Source organism: Vulpes lagopus, chromosome 9 (assembly GCF_018345385.1).
Source record: "Vulpes lagopus strain Blue_001 chromosome 9, ASM1834538v1, whole genome shotgun sequence".
Classification (NCBI taxonomy): Eukaryota; Metazoa; Chordata; class Mammalia; order Carnivora; family Canidae; genus Vulpes; species Vulpes lagopus.
This window is the reverse complement of record NC_054832.1, coordinates 2752091-2776056: the sequence shown is the minus strand read 5'-3', so window position 1 is coordinate 2776056 and position 23966 is coordinate 2752091. Positions and strand designations below refer to the sequence as shown.

General features: G+C 43.0%; 1 protein-coding gene across 13 annotated transcripts in view; it reads right to left on the bottom strand.

The window, feature by feature from the left end:
• Positions 1–23966, bottom strand: part of PTK2 (protein tyrosine kinase 2) — a 262540-nt gene that overhangs the window by 223986 nt on the left and 14588 nt on the right. For 12 of the 13 annotated variants that reach the window (XM_041769011.1, XM_041769012.1, XM_041769013.1 and 9 more), the window contains exon 2: positions 11634–11738. The exons of the other annotated variant lie outside the window; for it this stretch is intronic. The gene's annotated coding sequence lies outside the window, so the exon portion shown is untranslated. The remainder of the gene's footprint in view (positions 1–11633; positions 11739–23966) is intronic. 13 annotated transcript variants of the gene reach the window in all.

Here is a 23966-nt window from a genome sequence, read left to right as displayed (position 1 = left end):
TTGCAACTTTGCTGCTTGTTTGAAAATTACCATAATGAAACACTGGATACAAAAATAAAGATGAAACTAGGATTCAGAGGGAAAAAAATAAAAAGACAAAGGGAGCGTGAACCTTCCATAATGGTTACATGAGGATGATGGAGCAATTTCTCCCATAGATAATTGTAAAAATCAGACACTTTACAAAAAAAAAAAAATCAGACACATTCACTAAAATCAATTATCTGAAGGAACTAGAAAATTACCAAAGACAGGCAAGAACTTGAGAAGAATTTACCGTCAAAACTGCCCTGCATCTGGTACAAACTATCAGTGTCTGTCACCTTCCTGCCTGGCAATGCCGTGAGCCCCACCTCTGGCAGGACAGGACTGAAGCCTTACTGTACCATCTTACTGTACAGCAGAGCAGCTAGAAATTTAAGAGGAAAATTTTGGAAACAATAGGGCTGCAAAATGCTGAGCTCCGCATGTGAATATAAGTACACTGCCCAAATCCCTGGCAGACAGTGAAACCATGCACACGCAGGACAACCCTGGAAGCCAGAGGCACACAGGAAAGGTGAAAACACTCCCGTGAAATACAGAGTTGCTCAGTGACATCTGCCAGTTTGCTACCCACCCCTGACTAAACGTGTTTCCTGACCCAGGGTGAGCTCCAGTGGCAAAAACCAAAAGTCTTACTGGTATGATATCTCAGAAGAGAGAAATGATGGGGCCCGATGGATCAACCAAAATTTAGAAGAAGGATGCCAGAAGCAGGGCACCCAAAGATAAATCCCCAAATCAGAAAATACCTTCTACTCCAACCTCTGACTGACCACCAAGGTACAAAGGTGCATGTGAGACCGCTCCCCAGGGGCCCAAGGGAAGGCGAAGGAAAGAAAAGAATCAACTGGAAGCCACTAAAACTGATCAGAGACCTCATCAGCTCCTAAGAACTGGATTTTTGCATCTTGAGTACAGGTGTGCATGCACATGTATACACAGAGCAAGCAATGGGAAGCAGCAACAACACCTAGTGGTGATAAGCACACCCTACAACTCAGATCTTGGAGTTCTGGATCTCTAAACTCCATTCCCCACTAAACAGAAACCAGGGATACTTGGAAAAATACCTGATTCCATGACGGGGCAGAGAAACAACAAGGAATGCTGGGAGTACCCTACTGTGCCAAAAGGAAAGAAATGCTCAGAAAATAATAGGGACATGTCAAAAAACACGAGATGATCCTGCAGAAAGCTAAATCAGGGAGCATTCTGTATTACAGCATCAAGAGGAATCAGAGTCAAGGGCTATAAGCCACTGTAAGGTACCAGCGAGTGAACAAAGGAGGGAAAACTCTCCTTAGGGCAGAATGCCAGCTGACAGGTGAGAAGGAACAGCACCTCCACGCACCAAGACCTAGTAATGACTATTTCAAGCAAGAATCATCAGTGGGGGACCAAACTATAAAGTTCAAAAGGTCACACCGCCTCAAATATTTCCCTGTAGATTACTCATTAATTACATAGGATAAATGCTAATTTTAGAATACAGACACTAAGCAGATGCCATCCTAACTTGACCACCTGAGATCAAGAATTCTCAAATTTTTGAATACATCAAAATTATTTTTAGGGATTGTTAAAAACATTAGCCCCAAGCCCAAAGTTTCTGACTCAGCGGGTCAGGAGTAAGGTCCAAGAATCTGCAGCTCCACAAATTCCTAGGCGTTAACCTCACCAATAACAGAACAAACCGGCATCATGTGCCATCCTGAGATGGATATAACGGATATGAGAATCGATATGATGCCCTGAGAAAGGCACGGTATCACTTCTCTGATGACCTGGCCCCCAAGATGCATAATCTGGGTTTAACCATGAAAAACCACCACAGGAATCCCAATGAAGAATGACCTACAAAACAAGTAGTCTATGTCCTTTAGAACTGTCAATGACATGACCGAGGCTGAGAAACATATCCAGACTAAAAAGACCACAGAGACATCAATAAATACCACATGTAATTCTAGATTGGATCCTGTATGGGGGAAAACTGCTGTAATTAAGAGAGCAACTGGAAAACAGTTAACTTGGACTATGTACTAGGTAATGCGGCAATGTGAAATTTTGCCAATTTAAGGACTATACTGATATATTTGGTTATGTAAAAAGGTCTGTTCTTAGTAAACACTCACTGAAGTATCAAGAGTGAAGGGCATGAATTGTGCACAACTTACTAAGAGTTCAAAAATAAACGTGTGTGTGTGCATCTACATCCAGAAGTTGGGGGGGGGGGGCATGCAGGCAAATGTTACAAAATGCTAACAATGGATGAATCTAGGTAAAGAGTATTTGGAAGTGGGCTATACTACTACTGACAGCTTTTTCCATAAAAGAAAACATGGTTTCGTTAAAAACCAAAAAACAAAACAAGGAGCAGCATATTAGAAAAGGTAGTGGAAGGGATTCCAGAGGCTGCCCACCACACAGCCTGATGAGGAAAAAAGCACAAGCGATGCTATCACACACTGAAAATGACAGATGTTCAGGCTGAGATGTCCCTGAGTCATCCAGAAAAATAAAACTAAGTTCAATACCTTTCAGTACATTTTGTTTAAGAAGACCCGTTCACTACTCCTTTGAAAACTATGAGAAAACAAACACGGTTAAATATTTTTAAAACTCCATCCTCCATGTCTATTTTTGTTCTGTTCTGCACATATAACTTGTCAACTGCAGTGAGTCACACTGTAACCTGTCCGAAGACACAACAGCAGCACATACTGCTCACACCGGCATGCACACAGACCCCTGCAGCTGCACAATGACAACTGCACCAGGACTGCCACCTGGCTGGCAGCAGCTGGAAATGTCCCCGATGGTAAGAAGCATCCTAGACAGGTCCAAACCTTCAAAAACAGTTAACACAGAGATTCCCACAGCAAAACACGGGGACATAGTCAGACAATAAAAATGTGAGGCAGAATAATCCTACTACTCTCTCTTGTTCCCAAATACAACTGTCAAGGAGGCCATTAGTGCAGATTTCCTGTGTGATGACCACTTAGAGTACCGGGCCATGACACACAGGTCTGGGCACACAGAAACTCACAGGTGATGGGTGATGGAGACGCCAGCCCCAGGAACCCAGAGCAGCACGTGCAATAAGGAAACACCAAAATGCTCGTGGCGGGGGGGGGGGGGGGGGGGGGGGGTCAGGGGGTCCTATTACAATGCACCTTACTGCACACACTGTAATATCCTCAGATCACAAGAATGAAGCCTCCTCACTTAAATGAATGGCCTTCTTATTTTCTAAAGTCAAATTTTTATTTTTAAATGAAAATTAAACACACATACAACTTTCCACTTGAATTCCCCCCCTCCCTGCCCACTGTTGTGGCTTTCCTATGAAGAGTTTATTAGGAAAAAATGCTAAACAATTGCTCTGCAGGCCATCACAAAGCACCACATAGTAATAGCAAGCAATCCTCTTAGATACTGTAAGGAGACTTGATTTACAATCACAATTAAGCCTGAAGTTTAATGAAGCTAACTTGTATTATTTTCTGTGTACATTCTTATACCTAGTGGTTTAAAATATAATTGTACCCTACAATTATAGCTGATTAAAGATTAAGCTGAAGACTGTATAATTAAGTTTGTCATGAATCACAGGAAACATTTTTCATTAATTTTTAAAGCTAGTAAAAACTATTTTTCTCCACAGCTACAAGAGCTTGAACAACATGGAAGGAATCTCAAAATAACATTTCAAACATCTTTTATTTATGCTAATTACATAACATCTATAACATATAATCGTGTTATACAAAAACATGATAAAGCCTTCAGGTCATGAATAATATAAAAAATCAACCAAAGACTCCAAGAACACATGTTTTCACAAAGTGTCTGTGCTACAATCTGAGGTAAAATCTACACACAGTCAAACACTGCTGCTGGGTTCTGACGAACACATCTGGTGCATAACCACCATCACAGGAAAGACGTAGACTACTTCCATCACCCTCAAAGTACCCTCATGCCCTTCTGCACTCAATTCTCTTCTCTCCTCACCTCAGCCCCCAGCAACCAATGATCCGATTTGTTCCCATACTTTTGTCTTCAACCAAATGTTATCAGGGTGAAACCACAGTTGTACAGAGCTGTGTCTGCCCATAACAGAACACTGGAGACTTGTCGATTCTGTTGAAGATGTCAGTAGTCAGTACCTCTCTGCTGCTCAACAGGAGCCCACCACATAGGTGCTCCACACCCTGTTCACCCATGTCCCATTTGATGGGTGTTTGAGTTGTTTTTCATTGTAAGTAAATATAAATAAAGCTGCTATAAACAATCACATACAGGCCCTTGTGTAGACATAAATTTTCATTTGTCTTGGGTAAAGGCCTCCATGTAGGACTGCTAGATTGTATGAGAAGTATATATTCAAGTTTATAAGAAACTGCCAATTTTTCTAAGACGTTATAATAACCCTTTGCATCCCCACCAGCAAAGGATGATCTAGCTCTATCTGCTCCACATCCCTGCACCTGGGCACTATCACCTTTTGTTGTCTTGTTCTGTGTGACTGTGAGGCCTCCTCACAGGACTCAAGCGCTCCCTCACTGTGGCTGTCATGTGCACTTCCCTAACGCTTAATGATGCTGAATGTCTTTTTTGTGTGCTTATTGTTATCTACAGGAAATGGATGAAATATCTATTCAAATCTTTCGGCCATTTTTTCAGTTGAATTTTTTGCTGAGACACCTATCCTTTTTAATAGACAGTTTATCAAAGAAGAAGAGTGGATATATTTTGTTAAATATCTAGAATTCATGAGCAGTAGACATAAATCTAAAATGCTTCCTCACCATCCCCACTCCCGACACCCGGCTTGCCCCCACCCAAATATATATGCTATGCCAAGGCAAGTAGAAAGAAACATTCCCCTCTCTCCCTTATTCAGAGTGTAAGAAAACTTGCCTGTCTAACTTCTGGAGTCTGGAACAGACTTATTTTCCTATTTTACAACTATTTGAAGAAACTACAACCCTTCTTCAGTATAAGCAGGAACACCAATGACTGAACACGGGCAATGGTTGGCAGAACTAGTGACGACTCATTCCTACCTAGTGAAGGTGTGGCTGACACGTGACAATATTGAGGAAGGGTGTGCAGATCGCGCAGTGGGCAGCAGCCCTCCCCTCCCTATCACAGGCAGGGCCCACACACACAGGGGTACCATAGGCACTTAAGAATAAGGGCTCAGCTCTCATGTAAAGGAAGATGAGAGCCTGCTGCCACCCCCCTCCCCCAGGGAACCTCAGGCAGACTGTCTGGCACCTGGTTCCAGTCTGTCCTCTATGGCAGGGGGGGCAGTAATCACTACCACGTTATTATAAAAACTAAATATAATTCAAACACAAACGATGAATGACACACATAAATGGCAGGTATCACAATTCTGATGTCTTCCCTCACGTATAATTCCTGAATCACAAATGTGATTAATATTGAACAGATAAAGGGAGTTCTTCCCAAAGCTTTGAGGATAAAGTGGAAGTTTCCGACAGCAGGTCACATTTGTACACAGCAGACCCACCAAACTAAACACGGGGTCCCAACCATCCATGAGAACAGCCGGGCATCAACATAAAAGGTGGAGCATACTTATATAAAAGGTGCCCTGGAGTTAGCAGTCATGAAAGGTATTTACGGACTTTATCTCTTATTCAAACTGAGAGACGTTTCTTTTCAGAAGAAGCAAATCCAATCGCTTTTGGTTCTGTGCTCCCTCATTACCGAGGGCTTATTTTCCCGTGGGCTCCCATACTTGTGCCACAGAGATGAGGGCTATGTTTGCACACCTCCGTGACACCTTGTCCAGCCTTCCTGCACACCATCTTGCCAAACTAGCTAGACCTGAGGCAGCCTCTTAAACGTCCTGTGGCTGCTCATCCTGCTCCTGCCTGACAACCATAGCTGGGGCTGCAGTGTTCACTCCTGCATGATGACTGGCTAGGCTGCCTCTGTGATAGATGTTCCATAAAGATTTTTCCATGAACCAATACATGAAATCAACAGTCTGAGATTACCTCTTGGATTTAAGTGTCCTGATATATCCTATGCTCAGGTTTTAAGACAACATTAAAAATTTATGACAGGGGCACCTGGCTGGCTCAGTCCATAGAGATAAGACTTGATCTTGGAGTTAAGTTTGAGCCCCACACTGGGTATAAAGATTACTTAAAAAATAAAATCTTGGGATCCCTGGGTGGTGCAGCGGTTTAGCGCCTGCCTTTGGCTCAGGGCTCACGCTGATCCTGGAGACCCGGGATCAAATCCCACATCAGGCTCCCGGTGCATGGAGCCTGCTTCTCCCTCTGCCTATGTCTCTGCCTCTCTCTCTCTCTCTCTCCCTCTCTCTCTCTCTCTCTCTATCGTAAATAAATAAAAATTTAAAAATAAATAAAAAATAAAATCTTTAGGGCAGCCCGGGTGGCTCAGTGGTTTAGCACTGCCTTCAGCCCAGGGTCTGATAAAAATAAAAAATTTACAACAAATGTTTAAAATCTGAACGTCAGATCTCCCATGTAAACCTACTTAAAGTTCTTTTTTTTTTTTAATGTCATTTTATTTTATTTTTTTTTTAATTTTTATTTATTTATGATAGTCACAGAGAGATAGAGAGGCAGAGACACAGGCAGAGGGAGAAGCAGGCTCCATGCACCAGGAGCCCGATGTGGGATTCGATCCCGGGTCTCCAGGATCGCACCCCGGGCCAAAGGCAGGCGCCAAACCGCTGCGCCACCCAGGGATCCCCCTACTTAAAGTTCTTAAAGGAAAAGTGCATAACTAAGTTAACATGTACTGCCTAGCAAGGCGCCACAATACAGGCTTTTTAAAAGTTAACAAAAAGTAACCGACCTCATCCAGTTCTATTTATTCTCACTTTCTCCACCCAGAATGCCCTTCCTCAACTACCACCAACCCTTCACCCATCCCAGACTCGCTCCCTCAGGAGGACACTGTTCCCCTCCCTCTGAGCTTCCCATCACTGTCTTTCCTATCAGTATTCTCTACCTGGTCTCACCCGTTCCTGCAGGATCTGCCCTGTGCACCTCAACCCTGGTACCATTTTTAGCGGGCTGGGAGAGCAACTTGTCCAGCATGCAAGAAAACAAATATCTCTAGGGGTGAAGACAGAAGTAATATGCTTGAGCATATGGAAAATATTATTAAGAGGCCTTACTTATAGAGCTGTCAGAGAGTGAGAAATCTTAAGAATATCAAGCAAACAGAAAAAAAAAGTGGCAATTATTAAGTTCAAGAAAACAAAAAGTTGAACAAAAAGGAAATGTAATCATACTACATTAACATGCTCAATAGTGAGCATGAGTAACGTTAACAGAAACAATTAACCAATTTACAGATCTAAACAAAAATGATGATACAACTACCTGGGGATGGTGGGAGTTCACAACGTAACTTTTTCTAAAACTGCCACATAGATGACCCTGCCTCTACACAGTTACTGCTGGGCACTGTGGACATAAATGCTAAAAGAAACAGCTGAACAGGATTAAAGGCACCTCTGGGAGGCAGATGGTGGAGGGCAGGACCAGGAGCCCACTGTGTTCTGCATGAACCTTTCAACACTATTTTACTTTGGAACACATGTGTATACCAACCTGATAGAAGTGGAATTTCTAAGTAAGAAAGAGAAATAGAATCTATAATAGGAGCACTTCAAGCAAGACATAGTGTTTTTCTACAACTTTCCAACCACGCTACTCCCTCTTCCCCTTCAACAGTGGCTCTCCAAACCTTCAGGAGGCTGGGCAGTTGAAGACAGCATGCGTGGCCTGAGCCCTGGCGTCACTGCCTGCCAGCTCCGTATTCTCGAGAAAGCTGCTGTAAGCTCTGAACCTGAGCTCTCCTACCTGCACCATGAACATGCCACCACGGACCTCGGGGACCTGGCTAGGCTGGGTTGCTCAGTACCCAGATGGCAAGTAAGTGTGAGGATGACCGTTCACCCTGAAGCTACGTCACCTGGATGTAATCGACCTCACTACTCTCTCCCCCTTCACATCATTGAGGTGGGCTTTCATTCTGACCACTCTCCCACATGGCTCCGAGTGCCCTCAAGTTGCCAAACCCGAAGGCCAAACTTCAATCTTCATTTGACATTTCCTGACACAGAACTGATCACATCCTCCTCCTGGAACTTATTTCCCTGCTTCCCATGATGCCAGCGCTTCTGGTTTTCCTCACACTTGCTCTGTGCCAACCACTGCTCACGTTCATCCTTGAGCGCTTGACACCAGTGACCCAAGGCTCAGGCTCGCTTGTCTTCTCTGTGCTTACTCCTTCAGTGATCACAGGGTGTCATGCATTTTTCACTGCCACTTTCAGCTCAGACTTCTCTTCCAAGCTCCAAATACCTATTTACAACTGCCTACATGACATCTCTACTTGGATCCCTAACAGAATCGCAAACTTAAAATGCTTACAAGTGAGCTCCCCATCTGCCCCTCTAAACCAAGTTCCACCCACAGCCTTCCCCCCGTCTAGTTGCCCAGGCCAAGAGCCTTATAGTCAACTCAACTCCTCCCTTTGTCCTCACACCCCTCCACCCAATCTGTCAGCAAAACCTACTGATTCTACCTTCGAAATACATCCAGGACCCAATTACCTCTAGCTTTCCTGCTCCCATCCAAGCCTCCTCTGCTGCTCACCTGATTCCCACAATAGCCTCCCGAAAGGTCTCCTAGTTGCCCTCCACTCTTCCCCACCCCCAATCCACGTCTGTTCCCAACACACCAGCTTTTCAAACTTCAGTTGAATCTTGGAGCTGAACACTGAGGGGACAGCTGCCCTCTGCAGCCAACAGCCAGCACTGCCTGACCCTAGTGACTCTTTGGATAAACAGCCCCAGAACCTCAGCATTCAATCTATGTCAATTGTTCTCAGCTGCCCTGATGCTAAAAAGCTATCATTCACAAAATGAGAGTTTTTCAGATGGGTCTCCAGGCAGCCTTCCTCTCTGTCTATTCCCTCCCCACACCCCATTAATCCTGAAAATAATCTCCACACATATTCCAGCAATTCAACTCCTCCAAAACATTTCCTTAACTTTCCTAAAATTCTGGTTGTAGAACACTTCCACCCCGAGTTTCTGGCTTCTAATGCAACACCTCAAAACAAAGCAAGAACCAAGAACCTGATCTTTCCCACAGGGGCTCAAGTGGACCAGGGCACTCGGGTACAACCAGGGACCCAGATCTCAGCAGAACATCATTAAGTTTCATCACATCATCACATCATCACAAACATCATCACAAAGCCAGGCTTATGCATGTGACCTCACCATTTGTCCAGAATTGGGGGAAACAATTATAGGAACACTGGTTTTAAGGTTATTTTCCTGGGTTTACATATTTTCAAACAGGTAGAGGGGAGTGCCAAACTAGAAGCAGTAGATTACATCCCAGTGCCCAAAGTTCAAAAGAGCCATGAACAGGCCCCCAACGCCCTGTGAGGTCTTCAACCCATGGCACATCCCATTAAGAAGAAATACTTTGTATAATTTCTGCTAAATATGAAACTTGTGGGGGATCCCTGGGTGGCGCAGTGGTTTGGCGCCTGCCTTTGGCCCAGGGCGCGATCCTGGAGACCTGGGATCGAGTCCCACGTCGGGCTCCCTGTGCATGGAGCCTGCTTCTTCCTTTGCCTAGGTCTCTGCCTCTCTCTCTCTCTCTCTCTCTCTGTGTGTGTGTGACTATCATAAATAAATAAAAAAAAAAAAAAAAAAAGAAAAGAAACTTGTGCTCTACCACAATGAAATATTTTTAATAGCTAATGCTGCTGAAAAGTTATGTTTGATATTCTCCTTCTTCTTTGAACCCACTCAGAAAAAAGAACTTATTTTGTGGCAAGCATTAAATACTCCTACAACCAGCATTTACTGAAAATGACCTATGGGTTGAGCAGAAAACATGCAGAGATGAAAAATAACAAAATCTTTGCCCTTAAAGACATAGAAATAGACTTGTATAGCGCACTGTTACAGGAAGAAACATCAAATATACAGGGGGGTGGGAAGGGACAAGAGATGTAGACAGCTAGGTGCGGCCCTCTCCAAACTGTAGCACAGTCATACCTGGCAGAGCACAGCACACTGAGCAGGTGCCTCTCACAGCCAAGAAAGGGTAGAAGGAATCAGAGACAAGGAGCAAGACTTCCAGGCCTTACTTGGAAATTGAAACTGCATGGCATAATTTCCCTTCCCTAATACCTAATCCTGGCAGAAACAAAAGTGGGTTCAGGGGAGAAAGAACAAAGAGGAGAGCAGCCCTGGTGGCGCAGCGGTTTAGCGCTGCCTGCAGCCTGGGGTGTGATCCTGGGGACCCTGGATCGAGTCCCACATTGGGCTCCCTGCATGGAGCCTGCTTCTCCCTCTGCCTGTTCCTCTGCCCCTCTCTCTCTCTCTGTCTCTATGAATAAATAAATAAAATTTTAAAAAAAAGTTTATCTCCTTGAAGAGATATCTTTAAAAAAAAAAAAGAAAGAAAAAAGGAGAACAAAGAGGAAAGTGAACTGACCCCCAGAAGGAAACAGAAAAACAATCCAGGGCCCTGACCCTTGGACATACAAAGACACCTTCCAAAGTCAAATTCAACATAATTATAAATTATCTTAAATTCTGAATGAGGCTTTTACCAAAGCAACATAGAGGTAAAATAAAATGTTTACCAATGCTTATTCCCTAAGAGAGATTTATGAATCTTCTATCAACTATCTATCCTCGATTTACCACCAGGCCTCCCAGAAAGAGCAGTCTTTGAAAATAAGACAAACTGAGATAGAATCTCAGTTCTACAACATCCCAACTGTGGAGTGCAGCACAAGTGCCAATGTTACAAATTAACAAATTATAAATAACCCAATCTAGGGGGCTCACTTTTCATCTCATTAAAGTGGGGGAAATGCCACCAACTATCAATTGCTAACCTGACCACTGAGCACATTACGCATTTCTTATGGCACTTTCACCACAACCCTGGGAGAGCGGCCCTGTTATCAGCACCCTTGTCAGAAGAGAGAGCTAAGTTTAGGCAGTCAGTAGAGTTAGCATGGAGAGAAAGCTAGGTTTCAGTCATTAGTGAAGAGTTAGTAAATAAATAGCCAAGCCAACATCCGAATCCAGAGCCCCTAAGAGTAACAAGACACAAGTAAAAAGTACACACTCCAAAGCCAGACTGAGTCTGAATCCCAGCTTTGCCACTTACTTAGTAACCTCTAACCTGTTTCAGTTATGCAAATGTGAAACAGGGGCAAAGAGTAACCTTCCTCCTGGGGTAACTGTAGAACTCCGACTGTTTACCATATCCAGGCATTCTTCTAGAGCATATGCTGCTAAATTTACTACAATCACTGACATTACTGTTATCCTGTCTGTCTCTAGCCACACAAAAGGCACTAAACAACTAATATTTCTTCCCTCACCTACTCTGCAAAATCAACCTGCTTTTATTTGTTTCTAGGATATGTCAAAGAAACCCTAAGAAAGGTGAAAGAAAAACCAAAACAAAACAAAAAACCAAGACACACAAATGTAGCAAGAGAATTATACTCACAGTTCCGAAGGCCACACTAACTCTGTGAAGAAATCAAACATCAAACGTTGGTCTAAAGGAAATGCTCCTAATTTCTCTTTCCTCTTTCCATAGTCCTCAGAAAACCTGACAAGGAGAGACAACATGCACATTTATTTTTTTATTTTTTTAAAGATGTATTTATTTATTTATTCATGAGAGAGAGAGAGACAGGCAGAGGGAGAAGCAGGCTCCATGCAGGGAGCCTGATGTGGGACCCGATCCGGGGTCTCCAGGATGATGCCCTGGGCCAAAGGCGGTGCTAAACCACTGAGCCACCCGGACTGCCCAACAACATGCACGTTTAAAACCACCTTCCTTTCACTTTTTCAAAGCTCTACTGAACTCACCACCTCAGCCAGTTCCAACACCTCCCATACACACTTGCTGAGTAACATGTGGGATGAGGGGTAAAAACAGGGTACCACGTCCCTCCCTGTCTTCAAACTTACCTTCTAGCTAAGAAATACAGGTGAAGTAATTGAAAACTATTAAAACATATCAAAAAATCATAAATTAATAGGGTGTAAAGTTAGCTAATAAGTGTACGGTATAATGACAGAATATAGACATCTACTCCAGTGCCTACCACTAAAACTATGTTTTAAAAATGCTCTCTCTTGTGTGTACATGCACACTCTCTCTCAAGTCAATCAATCAATCAAATCTTTAAAAATATATATTTTAAACAGCACAGGGAGAACTAAAAGGAAAAAAGCCAAGATTTTGGAAGCTCTGGGACAATCTTCTAACAGGGAAGATTAAGACCCAAACAAAGAATAAAAGAAGAAACTTGGAAGAAACAGAAACTATAAAAGATTGAAGTCTAGTAAACTAGGCAGCAGGTCCAAATAAGCCAGATTCTAATTCTGTAGTGGAACACACTGAGAACGAATTTTGCATGCACAGCAGTCCGAGAAGACTAGAACTGGCAGCATCAGTGCAGACAGGACAGAGGTAAAGAAGGTGCAGTCTTAAATACAGAGGAGTTGAGGAGGGCCACAGAAGCTGAAACTAGAACCTCAATTTCAGGCACTACATGAGACCCTCCCTCACTCTGACAGAAGGCAGGGGGCGGGGGGAGAGGGGGCAGGGTCCATTCCCTGGAAAAAGCAGAGGCCATCTATGGACTAAAGTCACCCTGCCCCGTTGCACTAAAGAGAGATGGATTTAATGACTGTATATACAGTGAATGGTGAATTCTCCAGCTCTCCTTTAAGACCACGCATGCATGCACACACACCCTCGGTTCCCAGATTTCAAAGTCCCAATTCTGCAGAAAAGAAACGGAGACTATTTCTGGGGAATCTGATCAGCCCAAAAAGACAGACCTAAAGATAATAACACTAGGGACCCCAAGCAAATGGCCCACCCAGGATATCCTGTTGTAAAAGTCAAACAGCCCCATGTGTCAGACAGAAGAAAGAAGGAAACAAGCTGAAAGAAACAGAGACTATACAAACTATCAAAAATTTAGAGGTAAGACAACACTGTAATCAATAAACAAAAACAGGATGCTCTTGTGAAAGAACAGAAAAAGAGCCCCTGGAAATCTAAAGAATCTTTCTGAAATCAGAAATAATAAACTAAAGAAAGTTAAATCAAATTGAAGTCATCTCCCTGAAAGTAGGATAAAAAGACCATAAAAAAAAGGAAGAGGAAGAGGAGCAAAGGAGAAGAAAAAAATATTAAGACAATTACAACTTCTATCCAGGGCAGTCAAGTTGTGGATAAGAGGACTTCCAGAAAGACAAAATAAGGAAATGAAAGGGAGAAAACCTCAACACAATAATGCCAAAAAGTATTCCCAGAACTGAAAAATACCAGTTGCCAGAAAGAAGGGACCCACTGAATATGCAGAAGAGTAGATGAAAACCGACCCACACAAAGTATATCATCATGACATTTCAAAAAATTTGGACAATTTTTAAAACTCCTACAAGCTTCTAAAGATGGGAGAGAAAAAAAGTTATATACAAAGGATAAATTAGAATTGCTTCTGAATTCTAAAACAGTAACATGAAAACAAGAAGGCGATGGAGCAATCTTTGAATTTATGAACAAATATGAAAGCCAATATAGAACTCTATACCCAGCCAAATTATCAATCGTTTCAATCACATGGTCCCAGTTTGCCTCCTAAGCATCCTATGTCAGAAGTCACTGGAGAAAGTCCTCCACCAAAACATGAGCATCAATAAAAAATGAGCAAGGCACAAGCTTCCATGAAAAAGGGATATGGGAATCCCCAGGATGATGATGAAGAGAGATTCCAGAATGGTGGCTGTGCACTAGGAGTTGGAATAGCATTGCTCAAGAGGAGGGAATGCTGAAGGCTGACTTCACCTTGTTCAAAGACACTGTACCATCTTTTTAAAGTGATTAACTCCACCAAAATAGAGTCAGTGAAGACAGACAAAGAGTCACCACAAACAAAAAAATCCAACTCTGGACAAAAGCCAAAGGATGTGAACAGAAGAACATACAGGGACAACACAATAAAAGGCCTAAGGAGCAAGCAGCTCAGAAAAGAACAGAGATCTCTAGGAAACTGCCAGAAATAAAATGTGAAGAAGAGATGAGTCCATATGACTATGTAGAAAGATTACTAAGAGGATACTGGAAAGCATGGAGAAAATAAACAATAGGTATGAAAAGAGTTAAGAATGTGGAGGATTGAACAAAGATGAATACCTGTCACACTGCTCTGTGCACACCTCTATCACAGGACTTACCCATAACCAATATACTCTCATCAAGACTTCTCTCTCCCTCTGCTGGAAAGACCTTTTTGAGGAGGATCATTTCTCATCCAGGTATCACCTTTCACCTTTCAGAATCCAGTACAATGCCTGCTACAAGGGGCACCTGGGTGGCTCAGTCAGTTAAGCATCTGCCTTTGGCTTAGGTCATGATCTCAGGGTCCTGGGATCAAGCCCCATATCAGGCTCCCTGCTCAGCAGAGTCTGCTTCTCCCTCTGCCTCTGCTCCTTCCCCTACCCTGTCATTCATGCTATCTCAAATAAATCACTAAAATCTTTTTAAAAAAGAAAAAGAGTATACACAAAAGCAGAAGTGTTTTTGCATTTAGTCATGTGCTGAGTATCTACTATACATACCTGCTATCCTTCTAGAGAACTAGAATTCAAAGACATATGGACCTTGCTTGCTTTTAAAGAGTTTAAACTTTTTCACACCTGAAAAAATATTTACCCTATATCCTCATTCTCCTCAAAAGATGAAAAGTTCACCAGAAGCTTATAGAAATTTAATAGTCCAGCTATCACCAATGGATATGCAACCCAAGACCTGATGACACTTTTTTGAAATTATACACGCATTGTGTCATATTAAAAGAGTGCCGGGGGATCCCTGGGTGGCGCAGCGGTTTGGCGCCTGCCTTTGGCCCAGGGCGCGATCCTGGAGACCCGGGATCGAATCCCACGTCGGGAGCCTGCTTCTCCCTCTGCCTGTGTCTCTGCCTCTCTCTCTCTCTCTCTGTGTGACTATCATAAATAAATAAAATTTAAAAAAAAAAAGAAAGTTCTCCTTCTTTAAAAAAATAAAATAAAATAAAAAAATAAAAGAGTGCCGGCCTGGGTATCAGGACATCTAGTTTCTAGTACTTTAGAATTATTACTTTTGAAGAAGACAAAATCCCAACTCCCTTATATGACCTGTCAGGCCCTGAATGATCAAGTCCAGTCTGTCTCTCATGCTATCTCCTATGAATCCTACAAAGCAGAAAAATTAAGGTATTTCCAGTTTACAGAACCACCTGTGCCCTCTCTCACACCAGGACCTTCCTTCCCGGGCTAAAATGAATACACATGTGGTGGGCGCCGTGCCCTTTCCTCAGGTGGGACACCTCTCTCCTGTACCCCCTCAGTACTCCTTCACATGCCACAGGTATCTGAACCAGGCCCTGGGACACATGGCAGCAGACAAGAGAGACAAAGCCCTGCCCCAAAGGACTACTGTGATGTAGCTTCCTGTTCAACAAACTAGAGTGGAAGTCAAATTTGGCCTGCCAGTGTCTTCTCCAACCCAAACAGCAAGATTCTGGGGACGACAAGCTCTTTTAGCTCTGCAGCCTCAGCGCACCTAGATCCCAGATAAATAATTTAAGCGCTATTAAATAAAACCAAAGTGAACGTCAAAAAGCCCTAGTGGCTGCAGCAGGTGAGTAACATTTGCTTTTTAGCAGGTGAGTAACATTTGCTCTCTAGAAGCCCTCTTTTGCTATTGTCTTTATCTGTTTGTTTGTCTGTTGCCTCTTTTCGGTTAGGAGTATAAACCTGAAAATGTCATTCAGGGAAATCTTGCAAGTCTGCTAGAACTGGCTTTATTCTCCTTGCTAAGTGCAAGACAACCCAGTTATTCCCCATGTCCGGTCTCCATTCACCACTCTATAACCAACAGTGTGCACTGTAGCAAACACCTAAGACACATAATCAGAACACATATACCTGAAATGTGAATGATCTAATGATGACTAAATGAGTGTATGCACTGGCTTTGTGTGACTTATAATTACTCCTCATTTTACTTTGTATTTTAAGAAGAATTCAAGCAAATGGCAACACTGAATTTTATCTACACTGGGTCTATTGCATGCCTGCCATTAGAATAGCAGGCAGCTTCTGGCATGACACATCCAGCACTCCTATTCATCCCATGACTTTATCTTTATTGAGAATATCAATCTATGCTTTTTAGCTACAGAATTGCTAAAATATAAGCATAAAAATTTGAATTAGCTCAAATAGGGCAGAAAACTAGATACTTCCCAAACCCTATAATAAAAATGCTTAAATTCCTTTGCTCCAAAGAAAATTAAATTTGGCTCATTATACAAGGAAATATATCGTCAGCTCCTTGAAGATATTTGTAAGATGGATACTCTACCTTTTTTGTTTGAGTGGGTGCATTTTAAAACACATACACAAAGATGCTCAGGCTGCTCTGAACCCTCTTCCCCTCTAACATGCATAGGACAATTTCCCACCAGTCACAACACACTCTGAATCTGTGTTTCCTGACCTCGTAACATATTCTGCATCACCACTTTGCTTACAATGTTCTCATTTCAGTGCATGGTCCAACCTGGACAGTCCCTGACACTCGCCTCTCACTCACACCAACAACAGTGACAACTTGCCATCTGTAGAGGGTGTGGTGTCATAGCACTCTCTCCCAAGTGCTGTATAAGCACCAGCTCCTGAATCCTCATGGCCCTAACTTACGATTACTCTTTTCCCATTTTACGTATGAGAAAACAAAGTCAAAAAAAAAAAAAAAAAGAAATTTTCCAAGGTCACAAAGCAAACGAGAGAAAGAGATCAGGCATTCAAACACTAACTTATCTTAGAATCATGATGCTATTCTGGCTTCCCAAGTTAACCAGATATTATTACTGTTAAAATAATGGACATGAGCTGGGCTTTCCAAAGCAAACACAACAGAAAAATTCTTTCTAAAGTTGAGTAACATTCAACAGGACATATTGACAAATTATAAAATATCTGGCTTCAATCAACCGTGTAGGCCAAGCCCCTGGCAAAGAAATGGTCCGCTTGATGCCAACTGCCAAATAAAGCCCAAACCCGCTATTTCTTAATGCATAACATCCTAACAATTTAAATTATTTGTGAAAGTCTCCAATGTCCAAACTATACAAGCCCTTCACACAGATGTCCCTTCGCCTCAGCTCAGCGTACCAATGACTTCTGCACTCAGGCAAGTGGTAACCTGTACTCTCTGAAGAACACAGGTCAGAAGTAACTTCCTGAAAAACTAAAAATACATAAAGAATGTGAACATGATTATGAGAACTATCTGGAAAATAAAAGCTTCTTCATGCTTCAAAATAATTTTCTAGCCAAAAATATTTTAATACTGGACAGTGGAGCAGCTCATAGGTCATAGGTCACTGTACCCATTCATCTGGGTGCCAGCACATGGTACAAGGTCTGCCATCCAACTGGTAGTAAACTACTGACATTGTGAATACATTAAGGGAAAAGAAGAGGCAATATTACTAATTTCTGAAAATATAATATTAGAAACAACAGCAACAATAAATTGCCTGTCCTGTATGCAGAGTAAATGGAGAATACAAACTTCTTAGACATGCTGGTCAAACTCAGCATGGAATGATTAAGATTAGCTTTTAAATTCCCACAACAGAAATAACATCACTAGGAACTGTATTTGCTGAACCTCGGGCTGATCCTTCTCTAACTAGTCATGTACTAAGAACTGTGTTCTATCACATTTGTAAAAGAGTTATGATAATCTCTACTTAACAGATAAGTAAAGAGATTTAAGGCTTAAGTAACCTGGTCAACAAGCAGGGAACAAGGATCAAATCTGAGATTCAAAGCAAGACTTGTCCAACACCCATCCTCTTAATCTCCATTCTATTCTACACTGTAAATAATATGCCCAGAAAATTCTACTGTGCAAAGCTTTAAAAATATGAAACACTATTCTACTCCAATTAATTAACATTAACAAGTACAGTTAACATTCAAAACTAGGCAACCCTTCGATTGTACACAAAAGAACTAATGGCTATTACAGTATACCTAAGGATCATTTTGTCTACCTGAGGGAGACACCAAAAGAAGGACCTACGAATCAAATTCAGGAAGTTCTTAGAAAGAAATCTCCCGCAAGGACTGGGAGCGGTAACTGATCAAGAGGCACAGTCATGTGGGTATCAATGGCCTGGGTGAAACTGGAGATCACCTGTGAAATTGGAAGCAGTTTGCAAAGCAAAGAGTCCCAGATGTAGGTAAAGAAGAGTAAGAATGTTCCCTCCTGGAAAGAGCAACTAGAAAAGCTGGACAGAATAGCTGCAGAAGCTACTTGACAACTGTGAAAAGTAAACTGTAGCAGGTGGATTAGGAAGCAAGGGGATCCCGGGGTGGCTCAGCAGTTTAGCGCCTGCCTTCGGCTCAGGGCCTGATCCTGGAGACCGGGGATCGAGTCCCACATCGGGCTCCCTGCATGGAGCCTGCTTCTCTGTCTCTCTCTCTCTCTCTCTCTCTCTTTCTCTGTCTTTCATGAATAAATAAATAAAATCTTAAAAAAAAAAAAAAAGGAAGCAAGACTGGAATTCAAACCACCACTGAGTCAGCAGATTTAAGTATGATGGAGAGTCTCCTAACATAATACCCTAAATGTGGAGGACACACCCCAAACTTTATTCAGCACAGGGAGAACCCGAAAAATGTTAATTCCTATGGGAGAAGGAAATCAGGAGAAGCCACTACTAAGAAGGAAACAAATATCAGAATCAGCCCACAACTACTTTAAGACAGCTACCGTACAAATAATTCTACAAATAAGCAAACACACAACATACTCAATATCACAAATTCTTCTCTTCCTTTTATCTCTTAAACCCACTGGCTCTGCCTTCCTCCCCTCCCCCTGAAACTTCTCCCTCTAAAACTACCAGTGACCTCTGCAGGACTCAATCCAATCATCACAGCTCAGGTCTCAACCTTCCAGCAACAACTAACAAGAGCGGGTCTCCCCACCCTTCTCCTGAATATCCCCCACCACCACCACCACCACCACCCCCCCCCCCGCCGCCGCCCAGATGCTCTCTCCTCTTCCTGCAGAGTCCCCCAGGGCTCTGTCCTTTCTCCTCTCAGCTACGCTGACCTCCCAGGCAAGCTCACTTCAAATGCCTTTTCCACGCTAACAGAACTAAAACTTGCACCTGCAGTTCAGACCCACTGCCCAGCTGTTGTGCTGGACTGACGGCCGCCAACTCCGCACCACAGCCACTGCCTCTGCCTTCCCCTGCGCGCCCCCAAGAAGGCAGATCCCCAGGTCCCAAAACCTCTTCCGGCTACAACTCCGGGTTGGAGTTCATTAATTAAGAGGTAAGACTGGCAAATTGAAAAGAAATATTGTTCTCTTTAACCCTGCCAGCCCTCCCAACGGTAGTGATAGGTTCTATAATTCCCTGTATTACGAGTCTAGAGTGGCCAGTGTTTGCCTGACCAAACCCTGGCAGGTGCATGCTATGCTGGGACCCACCTCTAGGTCCCTTGGAGAAGTGGAGCATCACTGAAGACAACTGAATAAAACATCCAACACCTCCAAGCTCAGGCACTGACTGACCTGCCCCCTTATGATGTTTGCAGTCACTGAAGTGACTTCACTTCTGAAGTCCCTCATGTGAGCGCTGCTGTGCCTTGTACATTTATGTTGAGTTCATGAAGGAGTGTTAACAAGTATGAGCAAAAGCTAATTTCCAAAGTGATTCAGTGCTGGTAACAGAGACGACTGAAAGAGGGTCTTTTTGTTCAGAAAGATGTCAGTCTTGGCTCTGAGGTTAAAAAGTCACCTTACACACAATCTTCTCCGTCTCTGACAACGCCCGCCTTCCAACTGCTGAGATGAGAAACATCAGATACCATCCCAGCCTCTTGTCCTCCTCCCACATTCCCCATCCAGTCTTGTCAGAAAATAAATCCAGTTCTGCCCACAACACAGGCCCAGACGCTGTCCCCTTGCCATCATGTTCACCAACACTGTTGTGACACAAGCCACCATCATGACTCACCCAAATGGCCAGAGCACTACAGAGCAGGCCTCCCCACTCCCACCCGTCACCCTAGCACACATACTAGCCACGGCGCACAGACCAAACCTAAATCAGATGGCACTACTCCTCCGTTCAAAAGCCAAAACGGTCCCTCCCTTTACATGGATGACAAGGTTGGACGGAACAGTGGAGGAATCATCTTGAGGAAAAGTAAAGTCGTTGAAAAGAACAGCTGCTGGGAGGGGAGGACGTCAGGACTAACACCAACAGTCAGTGAAGGAAGGGCCGAAAGACAGAGTGGGTCTCCCTGGCCACTGCTGAGCCAGCAGATGTTACCCACACTGCTCGGCTGTTTGTTCAAGGACTCCATGGGACTGAAGAAGTGGCCTCTGAGAACGGTCGGTGGAGAACTGGTCGTAAGACTTTCAACGTCACTGAGAAAACACTAATACAACCTAGACTGGAATCTGATGACAGTAAAAATATATGCAGAGCAGAGAAAGGGTTAGCTGGAAAATTTACAAAGATGATAAAAATGTAAGTTGTTTAAAGCATTTAAAATATGGTTATTCAATGTATTATTCATCAGCAGGTGTTTTGTGGAAAGTATTCTAACCCATCGTGTGTTAGCCAAGAACATCAACAGCAAACTTCATTCAAACAGCCTGACCTGGCCTGCCACACAGCAGTTCCATGGTTTACGCAAGGCTTTCTTGCGACTTTTCAACCTCAGAGCCAAGACTGACATCTTTCTGAACAAAAAGACCCTCTTTCAGTCGTCTCTGTTACCAACACTGAATCACTTTGGAAATTAGCTTTTGCTCATACTTGTTAACACTCCTTCATGAACTCAACATAAATAAATGTACAAGGCACAGCAGCGCTCACATGAGGGACTTCGGAAGTGAAGTCACTTCAGTGACTGCAAACATCATAATCACAAGTAACATCAGATGCAGCCACTCTTCACTTCCCATGCTGCCAGAAGTTAGAAAGAGGGCAGCGCCTGGCTGACTCAGACTGTGTGACTTCTGATCTCAGGATTACGAGCTCAAGCCCCACGGTAGGCAGAGAGGTTACTTAAAAATAAAAACCTAAAGAGAGAAGTGGACTTCTGTCCCCGCACAAATCCACAGCAGACATGTTTTCTGAGTTCAAATTACAGTTCCAGCAGCATTTCTCAAACCTCAATGCAGTGGAAATTCCTGCATTTCAAAACCCACTTAACAGTGCAACTGAGGCACTTCCATCTAACCATTAATTCGAAGAGATTCATCTGTACTGGAATGATACTCTGAAAGGCAAACACCAAAAAGAATCTAGTGGAATTCTATAAACATCTGCCAAACAATGAATACATTAAATTGAAATGATACGGACACTTCCAAAATGGTATCAATAATCCAAGAACACCTACCAACATAAAGACACTGTCAAAGATGACATGTAAAATTTCCATGCAGATGAGCACCAAGAGATGAACATTTGTAATTGGCTGTGATGATAGGGAACACTAACTTTGAACTCCCATTAAGAAAAATGTTATCTGGGGGTATCTGGGTGGCTCAGTTGGTGAAGCTTCTGCCTTTAGCTCAGGCCATAATCTCAGGGTCCTGGATTCAAGCCCTGCATCAGGCTTCCCACTCAGCAGAGTCTGCTTCTCCTTCTCTGCTGCCCTTCCCCCTGCTTGTGCTTGCTCTCTCACATGCATGTGGTCTGTAACAAATAAAATCTTAAAAAAAAAAAATGTTATCCAACCCTCCTCCTTTTGAAAAAGAATTCCATTCTTATTAGTAGACCTGTATTATATATACATATCCAATCATTATTTGGAATTCTGCCAATAAAAATTTCGTAGAAATTAGTGTTGTCTTGCGTTATGTAAGTACTTACATAACATCCATCATTTTGCCCACTAGTCTGCAAAACCTAAAATATCTACCATCTGCCCCTTCATAGAGAAGCCTGCCGATTCCTTTCAATCAACTTTCCCAGATCTTCTGCACACAGGTACAGCTAAGGCACATTTCACACATCTTTAACTTCTCACCTGTTTCTTTTTTTTTAACCTAAGTCTGCCATTTTACCTTTATTCCTTATAAATTTTACCTTGTTGATTTTAACAACCTGTCGAAATATTTTAAAATTTTGATTCCAAAAACGAATCTCCTGGCATTAACTCCTGATCTTTAAATTCCTGATGAAAACATTACGACAGGTGTCAAGTAAGACACACTTCTGGAAACATCTTCACTTGTGTGCAGAAATTCTGATATTTTAGTTTTGTGGCAAATTATACTATATGTGGTTGCAACATATCTTCTACCTAAAAGCAATAATTTCTTGAATTCTCTAATAATGACAAATAATAATTTACTTCTTAAGCTTCATGCAGTAAAGGATTCAGCTTGCCCCTGGAAAGATTTGGCTATTGCCCAGCTCCTGGGAAGTAACCTCCCAGCCCTTGGAATCTCCTGCCTGATAAGACTGTCTTTGTTTAGCTGCAGGCCTTGAGTCACACCCATCAGTCTATACTAACAATGTGATTTCTGGTGGAGCCTTGAGCTACACATAACATTGGCCTGATCTCCAATGGGACTGGAGACTAAACTTAGCCATGCAGGCAGTGCCTGTGGGACAACCCCCAGCAAATATCCCGGACACCAAGGCTCAAGTAAGCTTCCCCAGTTGACAGCATCACTGCTGAGAGAAGTCAGGACAGGGAGAGGACAACTAAAGCTCATGCTTGGTCTTCCCCGGACTTTGCCCTGTGTGCCTTTCCTTTGCTGATTTCTGAGCTGTAATAAACCATAACCATGAGTCTAATGGCTTTTCAGAGTCCTTCTAGTGGACTAGAAGGAACCATGGAACCTGCAGGTAGTCTTGGGGGCCTCCCAACTCCAGGTCTTGATGACTTATAATGCATTTTCACCAACACTACAGCAGTGTTTCTTCAGCATGAGGAGATGCTAGTTTAAAATGCAGGTGACCAGCTTCTACATCAGAAATGATAATCCAACATCTCTGTGGGATGATACCAGGCATTTGCATTTCATTCATTCATTCATTTGAGAAAGAAAAAGAGCCAGAGAATGAAGGGATGGGGCAGGGCAGAAGGAGAGGGAGAGAATCCCAAGCAGACTGAACACTGTCCATAGAGCCCAACACAAGGCTGGATCTCATGACTCTGAGATCATGACCTGAGCTGAAAGCAAGAGTAGAACACTTAACTAAGCCACCCAAGTGCCCTTGTTTGCATTTCTAATATACATTCCTTGGTGATTCTTTTTTCTTTTTTTAAATATTTTATTTATTTATTCATTCATGAGAGACACAGAGAAAGAGAGAGATGGGGGGGGCAAAGACACAGACAGAGGGAGAAGCAGGCTCCATGCAGGGAGCCTGACATGGGACTCGATCTCGGGTCTCCAAGATCAGGCCCTGGGCCAAAGGCGGCACCAAACCACTGAGCCACTCAGGCTGCCCTCCTTGGTGATTCTTATGTACACTACTTTCAGGACCACTGATATATCCAAAAGCTGCCTGAGACACTGACAGTTTTGTTTTTGTTTTTTTTTTAATTTAAGTAATCTCTACACACAACATGGGGCTCAAACTCACGACACCAAGAACAAGAGTCACATGCTCCACCAACTGGGCCAGACAGGCATCCCAGGACTGTCTTCTTTTTAATGAATCCCCATCAGGGTAGAGGCTCAAGAGTCAAGAGTGCCTCATGAAAATGC